Source organism: Vespa velutina, chromosome 20 (assembly GCF_912470025.1).
Source record: "Vespa velutina chromosome 20, iVesVel2.1, whole genome shotgun sequence".
Classification (NCBI taxonomy): domain Eukaryota; kingdom Metazoa; phylum Arthropoda; class Insecta; order Hymenoptera; family Vespidae; genus Vespa; species Vespa velutina.
Genome location: NC_062207.1, coordinates 576,530 through 603,748, shown reverse-complemented (window position 1 = coordinate 603,748; position 27,219 = coordinate 576,530). Strand labels below are relative to the sequence as shown.

The 27,219-nt window shown below is 29.5% G+C and overlaps 1 long non-coding RNA gene across 2 annotated transcripts; it reads right to left on the bottom strand.

Annotated features, from left to right (window-relative positions):
• Positions 1–2,842: 2,842 nt before the first annotated feature.
• LOC124956146 lies at positions 2,843–26,938 on the bottom strand. 2 transcript variants are annotated; one of them, XR_007103122.1, is made up of 5 exons: positions 26,738–26,938; positions 25,732–25,834; positions 23,729–24,118; positions 23,480–23,635; positions 2,843–3,602 (listed from the first exon to the last, which is right to left on the bottom strand). It is a non-coding gene; the product is annotated as an uncharacterized LOC124956146 (long non-coding RNA). The 2 variants fall into 2 exon arrangements; XR_007103121.1 differs by lacking the exon at positions 2,843–3,602 and adding an exon at positions 23,030–23,214.
• Positions 26,939–27,219: the final 281 nt, after the last annotated feature.

Here is a 27,219-nt window from a genome sequence, read left to right as displayed (position 1 = left end):
CGGGCGAGTATGGTGGGTGAAGCAGTACCTTCCACCCCAATTCATTAATTTTTTCCAAGGTTCGTCTTGCACAGTGCGGTCTTGCATTGTCGTGTTGCAGAATAACGCCTTTTCTGTTGACAATCGCCGGATACTTTTCAATAAAAGATTGGTTCACTCGAACCAATTGTTCATAATAAAGATCTGCATTAACAGTTTGTCCAGGTTTCAGCACTTCGAAATGAACAATTCTACGTATACTCCACTAAAGACACACAAGCATCTTTTTGGGATGTAAACCCGGCTTCACAGTACTTCGTGATTCATTTTGGTGATTCATTTGGAAAGAGCCACTGCTTTTTGCGTTTTGGATTATCATATAGAACCTATTTTTCGTCTTCAGTGATCAAGCGATCAAAAAACGGTTCTGTATGGTGCCGTTGAAGCAATACGTTGCATGTGATAGATCGGTTGGCTTTGTTCTCTTCGGACAGATTATGGGGGACCCAAACACCTGCTTTGCTTATTTTTCCAATCTGCTGCAAATATTCTTGGATGGTCGACCAAAGTTGGTTAAGAATGTTTGTTCTGCGATTGTCTGACATGGATTTGCTTCCACTTCTGCCCTTAGCATGTCGTTGTCTAATGTTGTTAGTCTTCCTGATCGATAGGAGTCAGAGAGATCAAAATTACCGGATCTGAACTTAGCGAACCATCTTTGGCATTTACGAACGTCTAATGCACTTGGATAAACATCGCAAATGTTTTTGGTCGCAACTTTTATGTTACTACCCGTCTTGAAATTACAACTCATGTCAATATATCACGTCAGTAAAAGTACTTATAATTCTCTGCGAGAATTGATTGTATATCCCTCTATTAATAAAAAAAAAAATTGTCTACTGATATTGACCTTGTACTTTTTTCATTGTCCTGTACATGTCCTTGCAATACGAAATTTGCAACAAGAAACTTGGTCTGTTGTAAGTCAATTCCAAAGTATTTATTTTCAAGCTTTCTATTCGTGGGTTAAGAAATTCAAACGAAACCATCGAATAAGCCAACGAAAAGTAAGAAATTATGTGATAAAAAATTTGCACCTGTATCACCAGATAGTCTATAGCTACTGACGATATTTCCAAAATAGCTGTTACCTTGGCTTATACGAGTACACTGAAATGTTCCAAAACTTTGCTACATGAACTTTTCAGCATCACATGAATAATTTTCTATATGGCCTAGATTGTACATTGTGCTATATCGACGATTTAATAACTTCAGACATCCGAGAAAAACACTTACAATAAATTAGGACAGTTTTCAATATCCTAAGAAAAAATTGACGCAACCCTGTACTAATCTGGACAAATGACAGTTTTGTAAAGAGAAGGTCATCTATCTATACTGCTCCATTCATCAGTAAGGCTATTAAGTATCTCAGAGCACAATCATGCTAATTCTCAACCATTCTAAACCTAAGATTATCGTTGATCTTAGGTATTTTCTTGGGATGCTATACTAATGCAGGTATTGTCTCTCTCATATTGCTCGTCATCAAGCAGCACTTTACAAATTTTGAACATGCTGGAAAGCTAGAAATTGATCAATAAAGTTGACCATCGTCCTTTTATCTACGGCTTGTTACAACAAGTTAAAGTATCTCCAAGGAAACTTCTTTGTCAACTGGATTTCATTAATTTATTCTCAAGTGATTCATCTCTCTTTCACATTAATACCATTACTATGTCATTAACCTTCAATATTACACACTTCAATGTAATCACAATATCAGAATAAAATTGTCTTTTACATCGCTACTAATAACCATTTCAACATTCACCTGGATGTCATTACGTTATTTCTAGTAGATTAATCTCAAATTTTCGATCGATTTATCAAGTGGCCCTTTGTTGTTTCTGTAAGGGATTAAATTGAAGTGGAAATAATTATAGAAGCTTTTTATCATCACTAGATCTGTCACTTTAGCACCACTTTCGCTATCACCACCGACAGAGGTATACAATTCAAATTATCACTTTTCTCGAAACTTGCAAACATTATAGGAGCACGAAAAATCAGGATTACGTCGTATCACTCCCAGTAAAGTGGAAAGATTGGAACTACTTAAGTTGTAAATTTAAGGTAGTCCTAATGTAAGCCAAATATCCTCTGGATACAACTCTTTTGACTATGCTCCTAAATTTACACAGTCTTTAAAGAGAACCTTAGCGCTTCATCAGAAATGCTCTTTGACAAGTCATTACGGCAGATTTTCTTACAGCCAAAGATGAATCATCGTATCACAACTCCTTTTTGTATAAGTTTAATAAACATTTTCATACCATTAAATTTGTCCCGACTTCCAATTAATCCAAAATCAAACAATTTATTCATTGTAGGTTGAAAGTGTTCTCATATGCTTACGTGAGTTGATCAGATTCCCTTGAAAATACTCTACTCTGGTCCTCACAGAGTGTCTATGTTATTCTATTCTTCGTATTATCTTAATTATCAAACTCCTTATCAGGTGACTGCATGCTTTGCATAAATTTCTTCATAAATATATATTTTATATGACAGACAATGTGCTGCGCTCGCTCTCTAATTAGTCCTTTTCTTTTTAGACTCGGTTTTTTAAAAATATTTTCTCTTTAATAAAGAATTTGGATAAATAACTATCTTATGTGTATAATACCACATTAATTCATCACTGTCAATAAATCGACAGAATATCTATAGAAACGACTTATAGGAGGAAAGAACTAGGCATAAGTATTCCCCAATAGAGAAATCGCTATACAAAAATTTTATTGAAGAAACTCCAACCATCTCCAACCATTTCTGAACTTGTAATTATCCTTCTTTGCGTCGTGCACAAAGTTCCTATGTTAAAGGAGCATCAGGAATCAATTCATTCTTACTGTTTTTTGATTCAACATTATTTATTCATTGCCGCTTTGTTATCTATCGATAAACTCGGCTGTCATCTTCAGTAATAACGTCACTAACTTTCTTAGAGCGCATCACCAACTGCACGAGCTAGATCGTCTGCTCAGTACCACAGTTCATCAACAGCTTTTTAACGACAGCGCATCCATCTTCAATAATAACTTACAGTCCATTCCTCCACCAGTCAATCTCCATTCAAATGAATTGCGGGAGGCAGCTATCAAATCAACTAAATATAATCTTAGAAAAACTATCGGCGAACAGAAGCTGACTACTCTTATATTCAATTCCATGCACTTTCATCTCGTTCTCATATCAAGAGTAGGGGCATAATTCTTAATTTAAAGATCTAGTAACAAATTCTGACGAACAAATGCGCAAACGAGACTTATGGACTTATGGTCTTACAGGACTTTTGGAAAAACTGAAGCGGCAAGTATTAAATCCGCACACTATTACAACACAGCTCCTAGTTGCACTTATCTGCCATCATCTCTCCAGACACCATAACGTTGATAAAGGCGCATTCCCATGAATTAGGGCGTTGATCACATCACTCAATCTTCCTGGAGCATAACAGAATAACCGCGTCTCCAGAGTTTGCACATCTGGTTTGCACACAATTCGGCTTCCGTTCTGCAAGCTACACCTGCTGCTGTCTCAATAACTATCATCTGTAATCATTTGGTTTTAATCATAGTAAATAACAACTCTACTTCATGATAGATGGCACCTTTACTAGATGTTATTTCCCGATAAGCGTTAGTATCCTTTCAAGGCTATAATCGTACGAATTACTCAGTATTATATGCCCTGTCGAGCTTCAACCGTCAATTTTTTCTCTAATTCCACTTTGATAAAGATCTATCATTATATCTACTACAGCTTTTTATGCTTGAGCTTTGTCTATGCGTCATATACAATATTGTCAAAATTTTATAGCAACGATCTTGTTGCGAATTTATTTCAGCCATCTTGGAATTTCTGACAAGTCAGTTCGCCAACAATCTTGGTTCCGCATATCTCTTGGACCGTAGTTAAAAATACGGATAGTACTATGTTATTTGTTTATTATTGTAAAAAACAATATATTTTTCTTCTAATTTCTCCTACTACTTCGAATCTATCATCTAAATGAAACATTATTTACTTTTCCAGAATGTAATTATTTGAAATCCTTTTATGCTAATAATTTTCACACAACTGAATATAGCTGAGTATTTAGACATTTGTCACATCACTAATAAATATAATTTATTCGATGTAATAAATTAAAAATGTAAGAATGATTATAAAGATTTTCAAAGTCTGAACTAGCTGTTGCAAATTACAAATTGCAAAAACATAATAATATAAAATATAGAATAAATGAATAACATTTTTCAAATTTGCTACTTGCATTTTCTGCTATAAAATTCAAACGTAATTCATAAAATTATTGGAAAGCTGCAAAAAAATAACAATAAAATGCATTTTTTATAATGTATTTTATTATATTTTAAATATGAAGTTTCAATTTTAAATATGCAGTTTTATCAACGATTATTTAAAAATTGTGCAAATTTTTTAGTAAACTTCTTAAATATTTGATCAAGTAAATGCGCTCAAATCGATTAATTTTTGTCCAAATAAGAACGTTATAGACGATTATAATCTTCACTTTTCTTAATTCTCGTGGATAAAATCATGTTGTTTCCGAAATCATTAACAAATTACATTATTGCAAAAACCAATCAACTTTTGTGTATCCCTATTTGTTTATACAGTCTCCCAATAATTTATAATACTAATTATATTTACTTATTGCCATTGTTAACATTAAATTAAAACATTCGCTGAACAATTTACAATAATGAAGTATCAACAAATTGATTACACAGATATATAATATTGTAGATATTTCACAGATTCGGTTTTTTACATTTTTATTATTTTTTCAGAATGCATATCACTTTTATCAGAATTATGGAAAATGTTCTAATATTCAAATTATGTAAGATTTCTCAGGATTTACTTATAAGAAATTAAAGAATTCTCCATCAAATATAATTGACTGCTTAGCTTGTAAAAATGCGAAAAACATTTCGTGTTGATATTTGTACGTATTCATTGACGAATATACAATTATTCGTCATTCATTATTTCTTTGAATTGAACTTTTCTGTGGACATATATGGAAAAGCAAAGTAATTAATATTTTTAATTACTTTTAATCCTCATGATAAGAAACATTTATATGTTTTGTTTCTGTCATAAATGAAAATAAGACTCTTGAATTATCTCGATATTTTCTTTTAGAATGACGATTATCAATATTGATGATGAAATTGTCTTGTAAGATATTTGTTGATAAATAATTTGTATTATTTATTTGTGCATAGTTTTTAATGAATGCAGAGTTACATTCAATGAGACTGTGATCTAAACACTGCACTCTAATAAGTCCGAATTTTCAATCAGTTTTATTTTCGATTATAAGTAACCCTCGTATAACGCTGATGTTCTATTTCATAGAAATGTCGTGTCATATAAATCATTTTGGATATACTCCATATACTTGGATATAATAAAAAAAATCGTTGCAAATCTTTTTCAAATTGTTTACAGTTCTTTTCAAATTATATACTTTATATATTTTTTTAAATTATAACACAGAGATAACAAAGAAAAATACATTCTTATTTAATTACAGTAATTTATAAACCTAAGATAACATACAAACTATAAAGTAAATGATAGTACATATATAAAATTGTAAAAATTATGAACAGATCACGATCTTTAAATACTTCATCTATTTTTTTATGCCAACATAGGAAAGATTAAAAACTAATGCATATAAGTATTTTTAAAAATATATAAAGTAACAAGTTAACATTTTTTAATTCCAAGCGTTATATCCAAACCGTATTGTTTAAGTACCGCCTTATACGAGGATTACTTATACTTTATAATGAAAACAGTTTCGTTTTAACTACGCAGTTAGTATTACTAAAATGTAGGTATGAGTTCTTGCAAACGCAATGCCATTAGCAGAAATATTTAAAAAAAAAAATTCTGTTGATCATTTCTACGAGTGTATATTTTAACTATGGCAAATATCTTTAATTTCTTTTTCTTATGGCTTGCACTGTAAGCTATTCAATAATTATGTACTAGAAAGAATTATAGTTTCTATTTTTTAAAGTCTTGTTTGCTTTGTAATGTTTTCTATGTTCATAAGCAGTTAATTGCCCATTCAGAGAATACTCAAAACTTATTATTAATAGATAATTGTTTTCATTCGTAAAATTTATTATATATTAGCAAAAGAATTTGATATTTATCTTCTGTGTAACTAACAAACATTTTATCTGCTGATGATTTTGATAATAATAACATTAATTATTTTCTATGTGATAGTTTCAATTAGTACAAAAGGATGATCTACTATTACAGAATGAACACTTATGAAAAGTACAAATACAATATATCATGCAACTTGCGCGATATGTTCTAATATACAACATTGAATTTAGCACTAGCTCTTTATCCGAATTTTCTTTTCAGTATTAATATTTTTCATCTTACAAACTCATAAACTGTTACAGTGAAACTCTAATTTGACGATCAATAGGTCATTGTTTACTGTAAAATGTTATTTCTAAGAATTTACCTGAAAACAGAAAGCTTCTACTACTATTTGCAACAACATTTGACTTATTTGAATAGCCAGCTTCACTCGCAATCTTCAAAAAAATCTTTATTACTAGTAGTTTGTAATCAGAAACAATTACACAGTAAGTGTAAAATCGTATGATAAACTAAATGATTTTGACCCTATTCGATCGGTACCACCATATCAGTGACGTACCAGCTTTGTTCTAGAAATCGATGTATCTGCTATGATGGCATAATCTTTGTTTTGTGTGTACGTCTATTATTTTAAGATGTGGATATTGCGAAAGAAATTTGTTATCTCTTGGTTTATCGAGGAACTGTTACCATTCACTAACAGTCTTCAATAATAAAATATGTATTGAAAATTTAATGAGCACACATTCTGATTTCCGAAAATGGACGAATTTAGCGTTGATTTTCAAGATAATAAGAGTAATAATGATTGCTTAGAATTTGAAATGTATGATGAAAATATGAATAATTCAAATATACATGATTCTACACTTGATTATGAAAATGACACTAGTGATAGTTCTACAATATCTTCGAAGAAACAGAAGGTAGTATGCAAATTATAGCGAGAATAGTGAAAGTGAAAATGAATATGTAAGAAACGTAAAAAACGTAAAGAAAAGTAATGCCATATCTAACTATACAGAACAAATAGGGGACTCAAGTAAAGCTGACGGATGGGAGGATATAGCAGAAAAGGACGATTTAACTTTTCTTTTAAAACTTTTCCGCGAACCGCAGGACTACAAGTATTTTAGGACATAAAAGAATCATTGGATTTTATAAAATTATATTTCACGATATTGATGGATAAAACAATATCGTATATATTGATGGATACAATAATAGAAGACTAAAGAATATGCAAAAAAGAAGATAAGTGAAAAACAGTTATCTAAAAATCAATTAAGCATTCGTAGTAGATGTAACACATGAAAAATTTATGGTTTTTATATTGGAATAATGCTTACTTTAACTCTTATTGCTTCGTTGGCTCTGCTACGGAGCTATCGTTCATTTGTTCCTTAACACTAAACCTACCACATGCTGTGAAATGACCGTTTTTAAAATTTCGTCTAAGATTTCCTGTATACAACGTTATTGTACCGCCATTTAACTTCATGACTTTTCCTATATTAATATATGTACAACCTACTTTTTAATATTCGCAACTTTTTTTATTGTTCACTTTCTGAAAAAAATTCATGTTATTTACAACGAAAATATCTGTAAACGCATTTTTAGAATTATTTTAAAAGTCTTATTTAAAATTGTCTTTGTCTTCTATATTATCTTATCCACTATGTAAAAAATTGCGCGATTCGAAAAAGTACCTAGCCGCCTTTGTGCGACAGTACAATCTTGGGATCCTGTCATAAAGCATTAAACTTCCACAGAGTCTATTACGTCTACAGAGTGTATGACAGAGTGAATTACGTGTTATAAATGCTGGTTTCAACAAAATGAACAGAACCAACAATATTTTGTAATAGGATTAACATTTGAACTTTTTTCTATTTATGTATTCATTTTTTGCCTTCCACCAGTTCGGTTTATATTTTTATATTTTAGTTTTTACTTTATTATTTGTATATGCATCCTAAAAATGTTTAGACAATCGAGGAATGTCAATTTATTCGACGAAATATATAATATCGACGAAGATTGTTCGGAAAATGACATAACAGTCTAATAGCGGATTTATAATATTTTCAGAGAAACATCAGGACCGACAGGCTACACTAAATGAAATATTAGAGAAAAGTGTCGGCATTTTCCTTGATTATTGATCATAACAATCAATCGAGTGACTTAGTGTGCATAAGAAAATGCATGGAATTAGAAGCATTTCGAGTGTTGAAAGCAACATGGGATTTATCTATTGCAATATTATATGCATTTATTGGACTTCTGTATACACGCGGCACACATGAGGCTAAAGACATATCATATTTATAGAACAATAAATGGAATCCAAAATTTCTCTCGACAACTATGAGTTGAAATAACTACATAAATTATAAGGTTTATTCGGTTCAACAATAGAAATCAACGAAACCAACTCCTACAAACCGAAAAATTTGCTTTGATATCTGGCACAAGTATATCGAGAGGAGACAAAACTCTAATAAAGCAAGACAATATCTTTCAATAGATGAACAATTGTTTCCAATGAAAGCACGGTGTAGATGTACTCAATACATGCCCTATAATGGTACCTTTCATCGTACCTTATTGAAAATGTAACACGTCTACTTTTAGCGTGGAAAGATAAAAGAACCGTCACTTGATCGACAACTAGGAATTGACAACTAGGAATGACTTCCGTAAAAAGGATTTAACGAAGTGGTATGAAAGTTAACATCAAGAAACTTAATACTATAGTAAATTATATAAAATATATGAGTGGTGTTGATCGAGCAGATTAATAAGATTCGACATATTGTTTTTTCCGAAAACCCGTGTTAAAAAAAAAATCGTAAACATTTTTTTGGGCTTGGAAGTTTGATTGATTAATTCGTACATACTCTATAAACTTGAGAAAAAGAAAAGAAAGGAAAGACCACTTACTTATTAACGCAATCTAAGAACAATTGTTCATCAATAAAGAGAAAATTATCGCCAGCCTCGTGATCGAGCATCGACGTCAAGCATCAATGAACCCTGACTAAATGGAAGGATCCACGTTGTTCTGAAAGGAGTGAAGAGGGACTGTAAGATCTGCTCTGAGTGAATTAAGACTGTATTTCTGGCTGTAGATCTAAAACCTCAAATTATTGTAATATGTGCCCTAACAAACCGAGGATACATCGCGGGGATTGTTTTATAAAATTTTATATAAAAACAAAAAGAATGTAATATTTAAAGTTTTGTAAAACGTATAAATAAAATTTTATTATTTGTATACGTTTGTTTGAGTATAAATCATTTGAAAGTACTTATAAAACATTTACCTAATATAACCAAAATCTTCCTAAGTTACTAGTTCGCCTAAGCGATTGCAACGGGTTAATGTGTGCAATAGTACAGTACGTAATATTTTACGGTTTGTTTAATACCATGGGAGAGTAGCCCGTACAAAATATTTCATAAATGAAGTTAATAGAAAGGAACTATTAGAATTTGCGAAGGAAAATGTCAATATTCATGTCAAGTAATGGAAACATTTTATATTTAGTGTTCAAAGTAAATATAACACATTCGGTTCGCATGTGATATGTACCATATAGAGGAAAAAATACCGAATCGGAGACAAACAATTTGGAACGATAAAAGGGTAGATCACAGTTTGGAGCTGCATAAAGGAAAACGGAGTTCGATCATTCAATTTTATAGGTGATATCATCGACGAAAAATTGTATATATAAATTTGAAAACATCTTCAAGCAATTGCAAATAAAACTTGATTACAAGGCAACTATGAGTTATAGATTATGATTCAAATCACAATCCTTACAATATTACTTAAAATCAAACTAATTAGAAATACCACCGCAATGTGCAGACTTAAAAGTTATAGAACACTTATGGAATTATATCGAAGAAACAGTTCATGATTATCACATTTCTTTAAAGAAATATTTAAAAAATGATCCGTTAAAAGAGTGAAATAAAATACATAGTACGAAAGCAGAGCCATAATATGGAAGAAATTCAAGGATCGCGTATGAAGAAAGAATGAACGTTTTCATGAACACATCCCTGCGAAAATAATGATAGATAACAGTGTTCCAACCGGCTAGGTCGAGTTGATCGAGCACATCGTAGATAGCATTCCGGACACTACGTTGCGCGATGGAGCACTTATAAAAAGTTCTCTGACAGCCAATTTTTTTTTATTGGAAAGGAAGTACTAGATAAGTGTTCGACACATTTTCTAGTACCATTAGTTATAATAAGCTAGAAATACCGAGTTGTGTTTGGTATACAGTTTTCCTTTATATCTTATTTCTTTTTTTTATTTTGGGGAGTAGGCGAGCAAGAAAAGTGATTTACACTTTCCGTATCGCATCATAATAAACATTTGTTCTAAACTCAAAATATCAGACTCTGGACAATAAATATAACCTCTCAACTTTTAAGGGCATTCGCATAATGATCCAAAGCTAAGTGCTTACAATACGCGACATAATCCCGCGCGAAAATTATCAAATTAATTAAAAATCCCACTGCAATGTGCAGACTTAAAAGTTATAGAACATTTATAGGACTATCTCGAAGAAACAGTTCATGATTATCACATTTCTTTAAAGAAATATTTAAAAAATGATCCGTTAAAAGAGTGAAATAAAATACATAGTACGAAAGCAGAGCCATAATATGGAAGAAATTTAAGGATCGCCTATGAAGAAAGGATGAACGTTTTCATGAACACATCCCTGCGAAAATAATGATAGATAACAGTGTTCCAACCGGCTAGGTCGAGTTGATGGAGAACATAGTAGATGGCATTCCGGAAACTACGTTGGGCGATAAAGCACTTATACAAAGTTCTCTGACAGCTGATTTTCTTTTATTGGAAATGAAGTACTAGATAAGTGTTCGACACATATTCTAGTACCATTGATTATAATAAGCTAGAAATACCGAGTTGTGTTTGGTATACAGTTTTCCTTTATATCTTATTTCTTTGTTTTATTTTGGGGAGTAGGCGAGCAAGAAAAGTGATTTACACTTTCCGTATCGCATCATAATACACATTTGTTCTAAACTCAAAATATCAGACTCTGGACAATAAATATAACCTCTCAACTTTTAAGGGCATTCGCATAATGATCCAAAGCTAAGTGCTTAGAATACGCGACATAATCCCGCGCGAAAATTATCAAATTAATTAAAAATCCCACTGCAATGTGCAGACTTAAAAGTTATAGAACATTTATAGGACTATCTCGAAGAAACAGTTCATGATTATCACATTTCTTTAAAGAAATATTTAAAAAATGATCCGTTAAAAGAGTGAAATAAAATACATAGTACGAAAGCAGAGCCATAATATGGAAGAAATTCAAGGATCGCGTATGAAGAAAGAATGAACGTTTTCATGAACACATCCCTGCGAAAATAATGATAGATAACAGTGTTCCAACCGGCTAGGTCGAGTTGATCGAGCACATCGTAGATAGCATTCCGGACACTACGTTGCGCGATGGAGCACTTATAAAAAGTTCTCTGACAGCCAATTTTTTTTTATTGGAAAGGAAGTACTAGATAAGTGTTCGACACATTTTCTAGTACCATTAGTTATAATAAGCTAGAAATACCGAGTTGTGTTTGGTATACAGTTTTCCTTTATATCTTATTTCTTTTTTTTATTTTGGGGAGTAGGCGAGCAAGAAAAGTGATTTACACTTTCCGTATCGCATCATAATAAACATTTGTTCTAAACTCAAAATATCAGACTCTGGACAATAAATATAACCTCTCAACTTTTAAGGGCATTCGCATAATGATCCAAAGCTAAGTGCTTACAATACGCGACATAATCCCGCGCGAAAATTATCAAATTAATTAAAAATCCCACTGCAATGTGCAGACTTAAAAGTTATAGAACATTTATAGGACTATCTCGAAGAAACAGTTCATGATTATCACATTTCTGTAAAGAAATATTTAAAAAATGATCCGTTAAAAGAGTCAAATAAAATAAATAGTACGAAAGCAGAGCCATAATATGGAAGAAATTTAAGGATCGCCTATGAAGAAAGGATGAACGTTTTCATGAACACATCCCTGCGAAAATAATGATAGATAACAGTGTTCCAACCGGCTAGGTCGAGTTGATGGAGAACATAGTAGATGGCATTCCGGAAACTACGTTGGGCGATAAAGCACTTATACAAAGTTCTCTGACAGCTGATTTTCTTTTATTGGAAATGAAGTACTAGATAAGTGTTCGACACATATTCTAGTACCATTGATTATAATAAGCTAGAAATACCGAGTTGTGTTTGGTATACAGTTTTCCTTTATATCTTATTTCTTTGTTTTATTTTGGGGAGTAGGCGAGCAAGAAAAGTGATTTACACTTTCCGTATCGCACTATAATAAACATTTGTTCTAAACTCAAAATATCAGACTCTGGACAATAAATATAACCTCTCAACTTTTAAGGGCATTCGCATAATGATCCAAAGCTAAGTGCTTAGAATACGCGACATAATCCCGCGCGAAAATTATCAAATTAATTAAAAATCCCACTGCAATGTGCAGACTTAAAAGTTATAGAACATTTATAGGACTATCTCGAAGAAACAGTTCATGATTATCACATTTCTTTAAAGAAATATTTAAAAAATGATCCGTTAAAAGAGTGAAATAAAATACATAGTACGAAAGCAGAGCCATAATATGGAAGAAATTCAAGGATCGCGTATGAAGAAAGAATGAACGTTTTCATGAACACATCCCTGCGAAAATAATGATAGATAACAGTGTTCCAACCGGCTAGGTCGAGTTGATCGAGCACATAGTAGATGGCATTCCGGAAACTACGTTGGGCGATAAAGCACTTATACAAAGTTCTCTGACAGCTGATTTTCTTTTATTGGAAATGAAGTACTAGATAAGTGTTCGACACATATTCTAGTACCATTGATTATAATAAGCTAGAAATACCGAGTTGTGTTTGGTATACAGTTTTCCTTTATATCTTATTTCTTTGTTTTATTTTGGGGAGTAGGCGAGCAAGAAAAGTGATTTACACTTTCCGTATCGCACTATAATAAACATTTGTTCTAAACTCAAAATATCAGACTCTGGACAATAAATATAACCTCTCAACTTTTAAGGGCATTCGCATAATGATCCAAAGCTAAGTGCTTAGAATACGCGACATAATCCCGCGCGAAAATTATCAAATTAATTAAAAATCCCACTGCAATGTGCAGACTTAAAAGTTATAGAACATTTATAGGACTATCTCGAAGAAACAGTTCATGATCATCACATTTTTATAGAAAAAAATTTAATGGGTGAGTGAATTTTGAGAGAAAATTCGTGGAAACAACTTAATTAAATCGCAGCGTATAGGGAAATAATTGATGTAGTGGGCGGAATGATGAAGCGACGGGAGGTAAACTATCTCTTCGTTCTGACGGGTTCGCAAGAAGCAGCGATATGGCAATATGTAACTGTGATAAATGCTGTTGTAAGTATGGCGTGTGAGAACACATAAGTGCAACCCGACCGACAAAGAAGCTGAACTCCAAATGCTTCCAGTGCCGTGCGTTTGGACGTATTATGCCGAAATGTCCGAAGAGGAAAGTTACAACGAAGGAAGCAGCAATTGTGTCTGTTTTGAGTACAATTCGCAATAAATGTACGTTAATTACATTTGTCTTATTATACATTAACATAAGTAATTAAAATATATAATTTATTATATAAAATATTAGAAATGTTACTAGATGTTGTACGAATAATGTTACTAGAAAAATACTTAAATCTAGCTGACTCTGTGCTTGTAAAAAGAATTTATATATGTACCTGCATATATATCATTAAATAGAAAGAATTTTTGATGTAATCAAAGAATGTTAGAAAGTTCGTATTTATAAAATGTTTGTCAATTTAAAAAAAAGATTATAATATCATCAGAAATAATTGTATTAAGACAAGACATTTACATTAGGATCTACCCGGTTCATCCTCTACTTTTATTATTTACTTGTGCAATTTTCTTAAAAATATTTGTCGTTCAGATTTCATATTTTGATAAGTTGATTGAATTTCATCAAATGTTAATTCCGAATCAGATTCATTGCCTTTAAACATTATATATTACATTGTTACGATCATCAATGGCAAACTGACTTTAATACAATTCTAACAAAACATTTGTATGAAAATTATATTCTTTGACCTTCTACATAAAATTTCATTAATTATAACGTGATAAATGTTTTTAATACTTTTTTATTATGACAATAATTAGTGTGTTATTACTACACAACATAATTTTTACGCAAGATTACACTATGCTTAATTTCATATTATCGGATTGTTCAAAATGTCTTTTCATTAATTAATCAATTTTTTTTCTGTAATCTTAACTTAGATATGAAAAATATACAAATAAGATTAAACAAGATACCATTCTTAACATTAGCAAGCTAAAAGTTATTTTAAAAATACAATTTAAATATAGAAGGTGTCGATAAGGCTAATCAATATGCAAGTTCATATTGTTTAATGAAAAAATCGTGTAATTGGCGGGGAAAACTTTTTTTCTTGGGATTAGAGATATGCGTAACCAGTAGCTACACCTAATATAAGGTGTCAGTTATAAGAGAAAACAAGAGGCCTATGTCACATTTTATGTTTGTCCGGAGATTGCTGGAACAACTTATAGGTGATTTTCGTGATGGAGCATCTTTGATAGTTACAGCAGATCGAACAATAACATAATAGACTATTATATTTATTAACCCATTTTCATCATAAGCGTATATATACGCTTAATTTTCCTGGTCACTATCACAGGAGCGTATATATACACGGCTGCATTTGGCATTGAATCCAAATATTTAATTAATAAAATAACATACTCCCTAACAGTATAAGCTGCTATTTTTCAAAGTAAAAACATATCAGCAATAAAATGGAATGACGAAAAAGATGTAGAAATGTTATCAACAATGTACTCTCTCGAGTTTGCTGATACGGGAAAAATTAATTACAAAACCAAAGGAAAAATTACAAAGTCTACTATTTAGATTATAATAAAAATATGGGAGGAATCAATGGAGGTGATCAAATGCTAAGCAAATTTCATACGAAAAAACTATATAGCACAATCGAAAATTGAATGAAGATTGTAATTTCAAAGCATCATCGGGTTGGTTAGCAAATTTCAAATCACGTTACGATATTTGTGGACTATGTGTCAGGCAAAAACCTTCATCGGACAAATCTGCAGCTTTAAAAGAAAGTTTATAGAATATCTAAGGAAAGAAAATTATCTGTTGGAAAATGTGTACAACGCAGATGAAAGTACTTTGTTATGGAAATAATTTTCGTAAGGGGCATGTGTCAACATGAATGCTTAGCACCGGATTATAAAATCAGTAAAAGTCGAATCATGACTTTTGTCTTGTGACAAGATTCCTGTTTTATTAATTGGAAAAAGTAATAAACCTCGATGTTTAGATGTATATTTAAGTACTATGCCTATTACATATATGTCTTAGAAAAGTGCTTACATGAATTATAACATTTTTATTGAATGGTTTTCAATGATTTTTATTACAGCAGTATTATAACAAACGCTTAAAAACGGACAAGTGAGAGAAAGTTATTATTGATAGATAACACTGTTTACTATGCCAACGATGCTTGTCAACAATGCTTTTGGGCTGAATTCTATTAACGTCTTTTGTCTATGGATGAAGAAGATTTTCGATTGTTTCACGCACTCATTTAACGTTGTGGAAGTCCACAAAGTAGGTCTTGAAAACATATCAGGTCTGCACTATTATCATCTACACACACGCAAATATTATCTTTCATTTAGAAGTCGTTTTAACTCCTTAACCTATAATATCGTGCGAGATAACTCCAACAACGTAGGAGTGCACAAAATGTAAAATTATTTCTTGTTCAATGATCAATTGGTAGTAATTTTTTATCAAACATCTTGCAAAATAAAATTAGTTGTATCTTACACATACATTTATATATCAAGAGACATGTACAATTTGCACAACTTCGAACGCTTTGCCTAATCGTAAAAAAGCTCGATGTGTGACTGATCTTGTTTTTATGCCAATATATTATTGCCACTTAAATCGTAAGGCAATAAAATTTGGTTGCGATAACTTAGGCTTAACGTATTTTGTAAAATATTTCTACATCTAAATTTATTCTCTAAATATTCAAAACCACTTTTTGTATGTTGAATCATCTACAGCATTCTATGACTCCATATAAACGACAAATTTTCTCACGAATTTACCACGGGTTTTTGCCTTTTCGGAAATAGAAAAAGCAAATTTGACGAAAATATCCTTTATTTTCTAACATATTTAATATTTCACAAAAAAATTATGGTTAACTGATCACAAAACAAAATCTTATTAAAATAATACCAAAAATTTCACTTTTATAAAACGAAAAATAATATTTGCATACGTAAAGTTGATAAAGTTTTTAAAAGTTATTTTTCGTCAACAAGTGGAGAAAATAGATTGAATAAATTTATATATTTATATATTACAAGAAAAATAAGGATGGCTTCGCCCATCCTTATTTTTTTACGTTGAAGATGTCCATATAATAGAATCTAATATACTAAATAGTATATTATATAATATATTATTGATGTATGAATACATGTATGTAACTGAAACTGAACTGAGTAGTGGAATTACGTTCCGTACTGAAATAACGAAGCAGAGACGGAACGGAAACAGAAGTACGATTGAATTGAAATATGTAAATCGATCTTTAAAAGCCGAACATGAGAAATACGAGTGAGAACAGTGATTTAATTTTCACAAATGCGCTTCCATACCATCTTCCGATGCAAAATATTAATCTTATTGTTGCTCTCTACTGTCCGTGTTTAAATACATTTCAGAAAAAGCCTGATGTAATCTTTTTAAAAAGAAATAAGAGTAAGGAAAAGTGTGCTGACATAATCTCAAATAGTAAAATAGTAAAAGTTAGTATTACAGGTAATAATCGTCTAAATGTTTTTAATACTAATCGTACCACAGTTTGTCAAATAACCGGTTTTGGATTTTGAATACAAATTCTGCATTTACTGTTATTGTTTTTCTCTATTTGATTTATAATTATAATTCCTATATTAATATAATTATAATTTCTATAATATCCATTTAATAAATTTATAAATATTTACACTTGCTTTTGTTTTGTTTATTCTGAGAAAAATATAAACCTTGTCATATCTACTGCAACCAATTAAATGACCATTTGAAAAAACGACAATAAAGTAGACGTATGAGATTTGATCTAAATAAAATCATTCAAATTATCCTCGAATATTATTATCGTACATACTGTTACATCAAAAAAGTCTAATTTTGAAAGTTCTAAACAGAGCATTACAGCGTGAAAATAATAAGGAAAGAGAAAGTGAACAAAACTTAATAGTTAGTTTACATTTTATTTTACTGTATTGTTCTATTATTTACTAATATTTTTAATATTTACTCCTAAACAAGATGTTCAGTAAAGAAGATACCAGTGAAAGAGATAAACGATATAAATGAGGGGTGTTTAGAAGACGATGAAGGGAAATTTTTTAAAATTGAAGATGACCAAATTTTAATTGGATATATTTTATTCGAAACTGATAATAAATGCTTAAATAATGAGGATGAAGAAAGGAACATTTTGAACAAACAGGAGATAAAAAGGAAGAGGATTTCCGTCAAGTTCTGAAAACGAGACTGAAGGAAATGACCAGGACATTGAAGTTGCTATTGATGAAATTATATGGGAAGAAATATAAAAGGGTTCAAGATTTGTACAGCCATTACTAAATCCAACGGTATACACAAAAAAAGCATTATAAAGGATCAGGTAAGAACTATATTTGCCTTGATAATTATTATTGAACTCATGCGAAAATGTACAGAACTAGAAGCAAATCGAGTGTTAGGAATTACATGGAACCTACCTCCAACAGAATTAGATACATTTCTTGTTATTTTGTAAGCACGTAGAGTATATGAAGAAAAAAATTTGAACATTTCATATTTGTGGAATAAGAAATGGGAGACTACATTTTTTCAAACACGACAACCAAGAATTGTTTTATAAAAATTTTTTAATTTATTTGATGAAAAAAGTATCCGAAGCCAATGTCTACAAACTGATAAATATTCTTTGATTTCTGAAGTATGAAATAAATTTATTGAAAATAGCTCAAATTGTTAGAAGCTGACAATGAATCTAACCATTAATAAACAACTGTATCCAACTAAAACTAGGTGCAAATTCATAAAAAGATGTGCAGGGTGTAGTAAAGATTGAAAAGGCCAAAACACTTGATCTTAATTTGGAAGTGATATAATTTATTTTAACGAAGTATTGCAAATGTAAGTTAATCGGAATATTAACATAATAGTGGAAATGAAAATATGATGTTTGAATTAATCAGTTCAATTTGATTTAATAATTTAATTTAATTTAATTTAATTTAGTATAATGCTCATTATTTGCTAAGTGGGGTTATATATTATATATATTATTATATATAAATATTAAAGCATGTATTATATAATTAAAACATATATTATAAATATTAAAACATATATTATATTATGTTACATTATATAGTAAAGATTATGAACTGGTAATGATAATAAGCCATATAAAGATTATATCAAATGAGATTCCACTTATATATTTATATCCTATATTCAAATCCTATTTAAGGGCCTGAAATGAAAACTAATATAAATAGAATATAATATAATAAAAACTAATATAATTAATAGAATATCATTAAGTGAAAGTTATTCATAAAAATAATAAAAAAAGTATTTATTATGAAATCTATAGTAAAAATATGAAAGAAAAACATAGTTAGTGCAACATATAAATACATTTAAACATAAAAGAAATGTTGAAAAATGAGATAATCCATGTGAAAGAGGAAGTGAACACCAACCATCAAATTAAAATAACATCGAATTTTACAAAGATTTAATGCAAGTAATGGTTGCTGGTAATATACCGTGAAGTTCTTTAAATAACCATACATGGAAAAATTTTTTTGCAAAATACATAGATTATTTGGTTTCGGATGAATCTACATTATGCAAAAATTACTTAGATGATTGCTATAATTCAAGTATTGAGGCCATTAGAGAAGATATAGGAGAATATTACATATGGATTTCTGTAAACGAAACGACCAATGCAATAGGGCAATATATTGCATTGGTCGTTATAATTTTATTAGTAGTAATTATATATTGGTCGTATAAATTTAATAGTAGCATAGCTTTGTAAGGATGAAACGACAAAATTACACTTACTGTGTTCTAAAATAACAGAAGAAATAAATTATGCAACTATATTTCACTTTATAAATTCAGTCTTAAGAATTTTGTTACCAAGCGATAGTGAATTACTTACAATGAATGCAACACCATACATTGTATGGGGAAGAAGCAGGGAAGAAATCAAAATTATTTTTTGCAAACATGATACATGTTATATATGTAGTGTATAGTCTACACAGGACAGCTGAAGATAGCTGAGTGCGATTCTGTTTTCCAGTTATTAATATACTAATATTACCTGTGCAGAAAATATTTTTAAAAACATTCGTATTGAAGCGTTCTATGAATGAAAATACTTAAAAGTAACTTGAAATCGAATACATATACACTACGATCCTCAGATAATAATTAAAAAATTCAAGTTGAAAACGTGAAAATATATAGAAGAACAATAAAGAACCCATAAAATCAAAAATGCAAAACATTATACCTATCAAAGAATATCAAAAGGTATAACGGTCATTCTTCGAATATGTTAATTTTTATAGATGAACGTCCCCAATTGACACTATCGAATAAGGGAAAGATGCTTGTAATATATTATAATTCGAAATATAATATATCACAATAATTGCAAAATATATTGTTAATACTTACATACCAAATATTTCCATATTTTTCGTACATAAATATCATATGTTTCATATTTATCGTGCATAAACATCCAGAGTCTAACGATAATAAAGAAGATACTAGTCATCAATCATCAGACAATGGATTTGAGTCAAGGAAAAAGTAATAAATCAAAGATCTGGAATTGCATCGAGATTTTTGGTATAAAATTAATAATAACCAGATAGCAAACAAAATTAAACATAACTAGAAGGTTACATAAGATAAGCAGACTTGGGGATGTATCGAATCAAAATTTTTGTAAATATTACGATCTCGATGAAGTAGTTGATGTATGTATTAATGAATCATTAGTACCATTGAAGAGAATTGCATAATTCTCAAATACTTTTTAAAACAGAAGCGTCAGTAATACAATATTAAACTATTTAAATTATTTTATAATCCAGGATATACATACCAATTTCAAATATATTCCGGAAAAAAATCAAACGCACCATGTTTAACACTAACAAGTCTTGTAATGAGCATGTGTAACAATATACCCTATAAAGGCCACACAATTTATGCAGACAATTGGTATACCAATACCAATTTAGTTGAAAAATTAATTGCTTGTAACACTCATCTGGTAGAAACTATAAGAAAAAACCGAAAAAGAATATCCGTAGAAGTTAAACTAAAAAAATTAAAACAAGACAAATTGATTGCAATGCAAAATAGGAAAGGGATTATGGTTCTTAAATGGAAAGAGAGAAGAGATATTTTAATAATTTCCACAAAACATTTGGCGGAAACAGTAACTGTATGCAAAAATAATTACACACGTGAAAAACTAACAGTAGTTTTGGATTACAATATAGGAAAATGTGCTTTAGATTTGTCCAATCAGATGATAGGATATTCTACACCACACAGAAAAACCCTCATGCGGTATATGAAATTTGTTATCGAATTATTATTAAATACATCAGTTACAAATGCGCTATTATATAAACTGACATCGAAAAAAGAAAAATAAAGATCTCTGACTCTAGAATGGAACTGTCAATTCAACTCTCACAGTGCCATGATGTAGGAACATTAGGGCCATCAAATATATCTATCCGAAGAAGAGTAAACCATGAAATGTAAAAGAAGGTAGGACTAGCATACCCGATCCGAAAATTTTTCAATGTTAGCAAAAAAATTTGGCAAGTTTTAGAACAAAAAGTGCTAAAATTCAGACAAAAACCTATATACTTCCCAGATTGCAACGATCAGCTACATTTATGTTTGAAATGCTTTAGTGCAATATATCGATAGATAGAAGATTTGATAAAAATTAATTTTTCATTTTTGATTTTAAGCAAAATTAGCAAAATTGTAACGCACTTGAAGTTCCTGTAAATCGTGATGAAATAAAATTATATTATGTATAATAATAATTAAGATTGAAGAAAAAGTAAAAATAAAAATTCAAATGACTGCTCTGAAAGAGTCATTGCAAAATAGTCAATATTCGGAAAGATTATACCATTCATAAGATTTTTACAAATTATTAGATTTTTGCATTTAACAAATAATAATATAGTTGACAATATAGACTGATTATGTAAAATAAAAGTTATAATAAATTTGTTTATTCATAAATTCAAAAATATATACACATGGATGTCACCATTAATAAATCATTAACGCAATTTAAGAGACTTATTCCATATAAACAATATAATCCAACTTACAAAGATTTGGCATAATAATTTATAAATGATGTGAATCAGCGTGAAATTATTGCTATCATTTTATGATATATATAGGTAATGACAAAATAAATTCTAATAATAACGCACCAAAAAATTATGGAATTATCTCAATCAATTTTCAATAAATTATTTTATATGTTGAAAAATATTATGCGTCGCCTAAACTGTTTTTAAAAATAATTAAAAATAAAACACATGCCACTGGAATTATGCGTTCTAATAAAGCCAATATACCGAGATTTTGTCGGTACAAAATTAAAAACGGGAAAATTTAACTGAAATAAGAAAATAAATGAAACGTTTATGCCATTTCTACAAAGTACAAAACAGCAGGAATAACTGATTATAGGCAAGAATAAACTCAATTCAATCGTATTTTGAAACCAAAATATGTCACTGAATATTATAAAAGCATGATTGGAATTAATCGCTAATCTCTTTTCGTATTATGAGATAATATATGAAAATATATAGAAAATTTTTCTTATATACATTCGACAAGGCACTTTTTAATAGATATATACTATACGAAACAATTAATAAAGAAAAAAAACAAGTTACACTGAATATAGAATAAATATTATAGAATTATTATTAAAAATTGCATAATTAGTGGATTATGAAAAACAACTCAAAATAACTTATTGAATAGCAATAAACATCACGAAAACTATAGATGCAACATTGGACTCATTTTTCAAAGAATATAAAAAAACAATAAAAAAAAACAAGAAAATAAAAAACAATTTAACAATACCAAAAAATAAATAAGAGCTTATAAAATTAGTGAAAAATATAAGAAATGCATTGAAATAACATGGAAATACAAAAGATGCCAAATTGTGCTAGATGCACCATACTGCATTGAAAGATATCACACGATTATTAATTTTTTCTAAACGATAGAAATTAAAAATAAGCTTATCTTCACAAATTGAAATAAAATGTTACTAGTACTTCTAGGCCAAAAATTATTTCATTTTACTGGATAAATTGTTCTCGATTATTGCATCTAAAGAAGATCTCAAAAGGCTTACTTTTTGTCTTATGATATTTGATTATATTATAACGTTTAAATGCATGTGCAAAAACATATTTATTCAAATTAATCAGATTATATGGTTTTTATAATAATAAATTTCATTAACATCCACATAATTGGCACATGTTCAAGTACGCATAGTCAAAAAACTGCAGAAACCAACGTGTGAGCGCCTTCGTCACCAATTGTGACAACCAATTGCATTTAAATCACACTGCAAAGAGTTGTTACATGACTCGTATTAATTAAATGACTCATTAATAAAACAAGAAAATACTATCCTAAACTAATGAAACTAGACTATGGCCAATAAAAAAACAATTAAAACTGTACCATTCAAGAGTAAATCCAAAAAGTTAATTATTAATAGCTATTCGTCAACAATTAATAGAAAAAATTACAACTAGTAACTCATGTCAAGTCAAATATTTCATTCTCGACATAATATATACTGGAGGGACTTAAATTTGTTCACTCACTGCTTAAGATCCACAGTAACTCCAAAACATTCGCCCCGTTGTAGCTCGAAATTAATGTAAACTGTTCCGTAATAAGTCCAAAATGAAATAAATCGACGTAGATGGAAAATTAATTAGATTGAATTTGTAGTACATTGACTTAATGACAATGCAAATCTGAAAAAGGATTAAACACAATTTTTATTAAATTTATCGTAATAAAAGAAAATGTAGAATTATATTAGCTATTAAATTTAAACATTTATTTACCAATATTCTTCTACAGAAGTGTAATAGGTCCTTGATCATCTTCCATGATGCACTGACTCAAATGCGCAATAATTATTTAATAATTAAGAGGCAAACAATGAATTTAATTCGCGAATATCTATTGCTTGTTTTATATATAAGTATCTATAGTATATCTGATTGTAGAAAAAAAGAAAAATAAAATTTTATACGAACAAATATTGACTCTATGACTGCTTTGAACAAATTATTCATACAGATATTCCTAAAAGCTTTTTAACATCATAAAACGCAAACAAATTTAAATTAACCGAAAAACATTAACAACAAATCTACTTCACAATTCCTTCTTTATTTTATCGAAACAAAGATCGATTCATCTATAGCTGCACGAACAACTGCAATCATAATCTGAAAATAAAAACAATGTCAATATCATTGTACAATACAAAAAAATTGTTAAAAGTATAAAGTCAAAAAATAAAAGATTACTTAAATTCTTACTAACAAAAAGTAACAATGATATAAACAAAAACATTGTAACGATAACAAAATAATTAACATGCAAATACTTATACAACAGAAAAATAGCCGAGAATGTTATTGCGAGTAGGTATCGTATCATTCTGAGAAAGAGAGGTCACCTATATCCATCCCTGCTACAAATCTCTCGTAAGTTTGTACACGAAAACAAATTTCCGAGAACAATTACTGATATCATTTCCTAGGACGTAATAGAAGATTTATTCATATTTAATGTGCCCTCATACATCAAAACATATTTGACCTTTTTTTTTAATAGCACACTTAGCTTACCTCGGCTACATAAGAAAAACAACAAAATATAATACACGACCTTCACTGTGTTTCCAACTTCGTAGATACATAGAATTTTATGTATTATTGTATATATACAAAATATGTATGTATGTTACATATAACATATAGTACCCAATATACGTAGTATGTATTATAACTTATAAACAGTAATATACTATTCTTTTGACAACACAAGCTCTTACAAAATGTCCTTTCTTGTCTTTCAAATCCTACCATTTTCTTCCGACCTATTTACATATATTTATCCTTAATTTATATTATAAATAAGATAGCATTCGCTGTCCTATGTATTATATCATGCGCTTGACAATAACAATTCCGAACGAAACAGGTCACTCGTTCGCTGATATGACAAAGAAATGTCTTAATTTTGAGAATTCTACATATGTACATGTGCGTATCTGTAATAAATGTATGAACATACATATATTTATCCATGACGAGTTATATACACAACGTGTACGTGTGATATATGTATGCATATATATAGTATTAGTATTCATATTAGTACCTATCAGGAATATACACACATGTATATATATTATATGTACGATATATTAAGTACACATATGTATGTACACGAATATATACGATTTAGATAAAAATTAAATATAACACTTAATACGATCAGTCAAGATTAATAATTGATAAATTATATTCCGTTCAACGAGTCATCAGTAGAAATAAACATGCGTGATCAGAACAGAACCGTATTTACAACTTTCAGATTCTTCTTCCACAATTTTCTAGTAATCCGTCATCCGTCTAGTAAACCCGAGAAATCGAAACTAGCTAATAAAAATCCATTTTCAATCCTAAATTTTACAATTGACTATCAATAGTAGTTCAACAGCCAATGGCTATTGTCCATCGCATCTATCACGTGCCTAGCAAACGAATGTTTTGTTTATTTTTATTCGACTTTTTGAAAAGGACACGGACTAAATTATCTTAAAACAAGAAAAACAAATATACCACAAAAATAAAGGTCAGAAATTCGATAAAAATATGACGCAATAGCACGGCGATGAAAACATGTAAACGGTAATTTTATTTTCGCCAACATTTCAAAAACGCAATATTTTCTTGACTTTCAAACACTATGTCGTAGAAATCTTATGTTTGGTGATCGATTATGTGTATATTGGACGAATAAGTAACTTAGAAAAAGAAATTTTGATTACCTGTAATTACGAGATGATAAAACTTCGTTATCACATACGGATCCAAACTGATCTCAGCGATCTCGGCAACAAGAATGACGAAGACCTATCTATGGAGCATCACCTTTTAAACATTTTATACTAATATACAAGCAAATAATAAATCGAATAATAACAAAATTATCTATGTAATAAATTTGAATCTCTTGTAAATATTCTAAAGAAACAATATCTCTATCTATTCATTTTTATCTATAAGGGTTTAATAATATAGCTATAATAGTATAGTATAGTTAAATTGTATATTATATTTAAAATATTATATAATTGAAATAAAATATTAGAATTCGGTATCATCAGAAATGTTTAATCGGTTTCTGAAAGAAAGATGCTTTTCGTGAAGAATTAATAATTTTCAATAAATAACTGTGTCTCTCTAAAAGAATAATCTAAAAGAATAAAGACTTACACAAAACCTTCATTACATATAATGCATTTGTTCGACATTTAATTTTTTTACTGTGATCCTTTTTCTTTAACTTCATCCTCTACAAATCGATTTCTTCTTCGTATATATAAACAGAATTGTGTAATGTAAAAATTATAATATTACTTCTATAACTATACTATTATATATACACAATTAATATTATATGCAAACAATTATATTATTATATATATATATATATTAAAATATATATATATATATATATATATATATATATATATATATACTAAGTATAACACATATTTATTAAACATATGAAAAGTTTTACATATAAAGTAAGAATTTCTTTTTTACTGATGAAATAAAATGAAATTTTCAAAATACAGATGAACGTTAAATATAATTTTAAAGTTATAAAACGTTGCAGAGAATTAATGGCAAAAAATATGCAAAAAGAAAGTTTTAATAAATTAATGTCCTACCCAAAAAAATAACTAATCTACTTTCTTGGACCAGTATTTTTATACATATATACTTACCTGCTTTTACTATATATGAAGAGAAAAAAAAATAAAACACCTGCTATTTGTTCAAAGTTACATCATGAAATTATTTCTTCTTTCTTCTACCATCTTCTTCGTCCTTACAACTGATAGTAACTGACGACAGTACTGACGACACTTCTTGTGGACCTTCAGAACTAAAATAAGCATGAACAGATGATGAGAAGAACAAAGAGCCCAACTGATTGGCCGCACATGCGCACCAACATCGCACACATGTCCGCACGTACACGCACGCGCGCGTGTTCTATTCAGTCACTTGTATGTTCTTTATTATATATATATGTAAATGTGTGTGTATCATTCTATGTATGTATGTATGTATGTATGTATGTATGTATGTATGTATATATATATATATATATATATATATATATATATATACAATATAGAAATGTATCATCTTATATGTGTATATTGCGTCGTGTGTGGAGCAATTACGAGAGCTTTTCTAAATACGCGTCTCTAACAGAGATTAGATCAGCGATAATAATTGAT